The sequence below is a fragment of the Cyanistes caeruleus genome, chromosome 6 (assembly GCF_971803275.1).
Source record: "Cyanistes caeruleus chromosome 6, bCyaCae1.hap1.1, whole genome shotgun sequence".
Taxonomy (NCBI): Eukaryota; Metazoa; Chordata; class Aves; order Passeriformes; family Paridae; genus Cyanistes; species Cyanistes caeruleus.
Window position 1 is genome coordinate 45,101,292 of NC_141706.1, and position 5,189 is coordinate 45,106,480.

The window sequence follows — 5,189 nt, forward strand, 5'->3', positions numbered from 1 at the left end:
CCACACTGCTGTCCTGGATAAGCATGAATTAAAGTTATTTAGCTATGTTGGATCAACTCTTTTTGCTTGAAAATTCTTCATATCCAGAAACATTAATGTAATCATAATAGTAATGATAATAATAATAATAATGAATATGATGATGGTAATAATAATAACAATAGCAACAAAATAACATTAATAATAAAAATTAAATAATAACAATTATTAAAAAATAACAATGAAAGCAAGAAGAAGAAAAAGAAGAAGAAATATTCTAACGAAGTAGGAGTAAATTAATAATGCAAACTACTGATGAAAGGTAGTAGCATCTATTCCAGCTATTAAATCCAGATATCCATTGTTTTGGAAGGCAGCTGTGATGACAGAGTTTCATAAGAGCCTTTAAAATGTTGGCATTGAAAATGGAAATGGAAAAAACACCACTGGCTAGATCTCTGACTGAAATTTGGAAAAGGATTATCAAGGGGCAGGAGCTATGAGAAAGCCCAAAAATGCTTTTGAAAGAGAAAGCATGAAGCATGTTAATAGCATGATAATTACTCCATAGTAATTCTGGCACAATAAATATTAATAATACTAATGTATTTTTATAAGGAGTAGGCAAGAATAGTAACAACATCCTCAGCACAGGAAGGACATTAAGTGGATTAAGTCCAGAGGAGGGCCACCAAGATGGTTGGAGGAATGGAGCAACTCTCCCATGAGGAAAGGCTGAGAGAACTGAAATTGTTCAGCCTGGACAAGAGAAGGCTTCCAGGTGACAATATTTCATATTACAGGTTACTGGACCTTTCAGTACCTAAAGGAGGACTATAAGAAATCTGGAACTGTTCACAAAGGCTTGTGAAGATACAACAGGAGGTAATGTCTTCAAACTGAGAGTTAGAATTAGATTAGCTATGAGGAAGAAATTCCCTGCTGTGAGGGTGAAAGGCACTGCCCAGAGAAGCTGGGGATGTCCCTTCCCTGGAAATGTTCAAAGCCAGGTTGGATGGGGCTCTGAGCAACCTGGTTGAACAGGTGTCCCTACACACAGCAGAGGAGTTAGAAATAGATGATCTTTAAGGTTTCTTCCAACCCAAATCATTCTATAATTCTATGATAATAGAGAATGCAATTCCAATTAACCTGAGAAGCATATAAAAGTGAGAGATTTTATCGGAATTTGTTCTTTAATGCATTTTTATTGCATATGAAAATATGTGAAGACACAAAGGGTACTTAGAGGCACAAGGAATGGCTCAAAAGACACTGCAGGAAAGAAAACTATGAATAGCTAACACATGTAATGTTAAGAAATAAATCCAAAGATGATTTAACTTGTGTTTCAAAAGCCATTGTGCTCTTTAAGGAGAAAGAATTGCAGGACCCAAGGGGCTGTGAATTAGCTGAGACTTGCTAGAATACAAAAATGTTTCTACTGCTCCCTAACCACTGTACAGCAGCAGGTGAGCCAATATCCCAGCCAACATGCTGAGCAGTTGAAGCTGAGTGCTCTGAAGGGGTAAGGGAATCTCCTGAAATGTGAATGATGCTTGATATACTCTAGCTGTGAAGAAACCATTAATAACTCAGAACTGTCTACACAACTTTCAGTATTTATTGTGGGAACTTTCACAAGGATTACTGCAAGATGTAACTTTTGGATAAGGTGTATTTAATACAAGTTTGTGAGTGGTTTGATATCCTCTGTGAGTTTTCTATGTCAGAGCCACAGGAAACCTGTGTATGTGGTTATTAGCCTAGGCATAGCCTGGGAGTTACTGCTTCCCTCCCATTTTGTATTTCTCAACACAAGAGTATAAGCCCCATGGTGCCCTCGTATTTTATTTAAATTGTGTTTCCCACAAAAGCAACAACTAGCAGTTTGTACAGAAGTGCCTGCAGTTTAGTAGATAATTGACAATGTGGATGGTGCTTTTGGCTTTTCAGCCTTTTTAGAGAAAAGATATAGAAACACTCTTGAAAATATTTTCATAAGCCTAGCCTTTGTTTCAGAATTTAGATTGCAAAGAGCAGGGCAATGACTACTCCCATGGCATTTCCTGGTTTCTCTTTTTGGTTGGCATTGGCCAAGTTCAGAGATATAAATAGTGCACTTTTGCAAGCTCTTGATGAAGAGACATGATATAGCATCTTGTGGGAAGTGGTTCCCCATGTGCTGGGGTCAGTACCTGAATTATTCTGCAGGTTCCATCTCAGCTGTGCACCTCAGCTTTCCTCCCACAGAAAGTGGGGTGGAGGGGGAGCTTGTGTAGCTGTGCCTTGTCCTGAGGTGGAGGTGGGACACCATCTGACCCACAAGCAAACGCACTCAGAAACCGTCCAGGCTCCATGGGGTGATGTTCTTGTTAACTGAAGTGTGTTGGAGCAAAGAGGTGATAATAAAATTATGTAAGCACAGAAATCATAAAACACTGAGGGGTAAAGAAGAAGTAAAACAAACTCAGAGGCATCTAGGAGAAAGAGCTATCAAAATGCAAAATGAGGTTCATTCAGTATGTAAATCAATCTGAATCTGCATTTGGTTTCTGTCTTACAGCAGTCTGTAATTAGAAGTGTGCTGACTTACTGTTTGTTGCTGGCACAGGAGCCAAGAGAAAATCTAGTTAATTGCAAAGCCTTACAGCTCAGAGAAAAGTTTCATTTAATGAATCAAATTCTGAACTTGGCCCACTGATGCTCCAGGAGCTTTTTTACATTCTCATTTTCATGCTAGAGCCTTTCTGACTATTCCAAAATCCAGCTGAAGATTTGAAGAGAGATATTACTAAGTTAAAAGTTTGAGCCTATCTGTCTCAAATTAGAGGAAAAGGTACTTACTAATGTGGTGAATGTATTTTGTATATATCAGTTCAGTTGCTTATAAATCTCCGTAATAGTATAATAGTATATTTTTGGGCCATAGATGTGATTATTGGTTAACATTTAAAAGCACCTTCTAAAATATAATTTACAAGGTATGTGGCCTTTAAAGACATTTTCAGCTGAAGGTCTTCTCTGATAGCTGCTAGGCACTTGCATGTCCTGGGCTGATAGTATGTCTGGCAGGTTACAACAGAACAGCTCATGATCACTCTGAACATCACTTTAAAGGAGCTACTTAGATTTTCTTTTAAATGAACCCAGTCTAATGAAGACTGTTACCTTTAGGGACAGGAGAGGTCTGAATTACCTAAAAAAATTGAGATGTTCAGATGACACTGAGAAACAGAAATTAAGTATAAAGGACATGAAAAGTGATGACACCACACAGCTGGACTGTCACATGAATAGCTTTAGGGAAAGATCTTGAGTCTTTAGTAAGATGTACAATATTTATAACACAGAAGGCTGTCATGAAGATATCAAGCAGCCCATATTTTATCAGAATGTGAGTTAAATATTGATGAACCAGACTGTAACCATTCTCCAACTCAAAGCCATGTAATGGACAAACATTTTTCCCAGTTTAGTTAGTTAATGAATTAAATCAGTTAATGTATTAGTTTGCTGGATGTATTTTATTTACGAAGTAGGTTTATGATAATTTCCTGATTCCATTATCTTCAGTATTTCTTAGTGAGTTTTAGCCTCCCTAAATGACATTCAGGAAATTCAGATATAGATTTAATTATTGTGGTGAGCCTGTTACCCAAGTTGCAAAAAAATTTACCACAGAATTTCTTACCTACTGTCACAGGTTTGAGATTTGGGTTTATATCCTGGATTTTAAAATAAAAATAAACAAAACATTAAAAAAATTAAAAATACAAAGATAAAAATGTACATCAAAACAAAATCTCATATGACATGAAAAAAATTATACATTCCAATCTAGCATGCAATCTCTTAGGGACAAATTCATATGACCTAAATTCTACCAAAACCCATCTAACATGCCATCTGGTTTTGACTGGCTCTTCTTTTGAGAAGCCAAACCATGAAAAATTGTGGCTAATCTCAACAAAATCTTCCTAGAAAAACAAATATAAATAAGCCAGTGTTTTGTCAACTGGCTTTCAGTCTTTTATTTTTTATGAATTTCCATCCCTCGTAATCAACAAGCTTTTTGACTTACCTGTTTGGCAATTTTTATGACCAGAACTGCCAGAAGTGCAGGGTTTTCTGAGGTGCTGCTGTAGGTGACAAAATCCAGGATGAATTCCCCCTCTCTTGCTAGTACTCTTCCTGTGAGAACCAAGTGGCACTGGGGTGGTCCTTGAAGCCTCATAGTGAATCATTCTGTTTTAATAACATTTAGAAAAGCAGCCTATAACCTGGTGTGACTGCATGCCAGTAATGATTCATTTATTCTCTTAAGATAATAAAACATTTTAATTATCATATATTATTCCCCCAGGTTATAACAGAGATGTAGTATTCACTGCACAACTGTCTGTAGATTTCTTCCACAAACATTTACAATAGTGAAGGTGAATGTCACAGTGCTTAACAGCACCTTTTTCAGATAGAAATCAATTTTGTGAGAGGCAAAATTCACAACTTCCATTGATTTCAATACAAATTAAATATTCATCTTTTCACAGAATTGCATGTAATAAGTGGGTATGTGACATCTCACAGATGCTCTGTTATTAGTCTTTGAATACTAACACTGAATTGCTCTAAAATACATTTTAAGCATTGACAGCATGAATTTAAAGTTTTCTCTGCAAAAATAAAAGGCCTTCAAACATTCCCTTTTTCTGTAATCCCAGCAGCTGATAGTGTAATTAAATTGATTTATTGATGCACCTCTAATCATACTGATTTTCCTCAGTTTTACTGACCACAGTGGTATGATGTCCTTTGTGCACAGCTCTCTGTCTTTTGATAATTTCTCTTCCTTTTCTCTTAAATATGTGATTGTTAGCATCAATTTTGCTTGCCCTTTCCCATTTGTCTATAGAGTGAGTCACACTTACAGAGGATTTTTCCAACATTCCTCTAGATGCTTATGCCAAGACTGCAAGTAGAGAGGATCCACAAAATAATTTTACTTTCTTCCCTTGAGACAGATACATGAGACACTCTAATCTTCCCTTCTGCAGTAATATATAACTTAAGGCTATATTATATTGTGCATTTTTCCCACTATCCAGTGACATGAATAATTTGTAGCACAATCAGAATGCCATGGCACAAACTTTGAAATGAGTCCATGATGCTTGCCATGCCTATCTAATTAATCTTGGACATCCTCC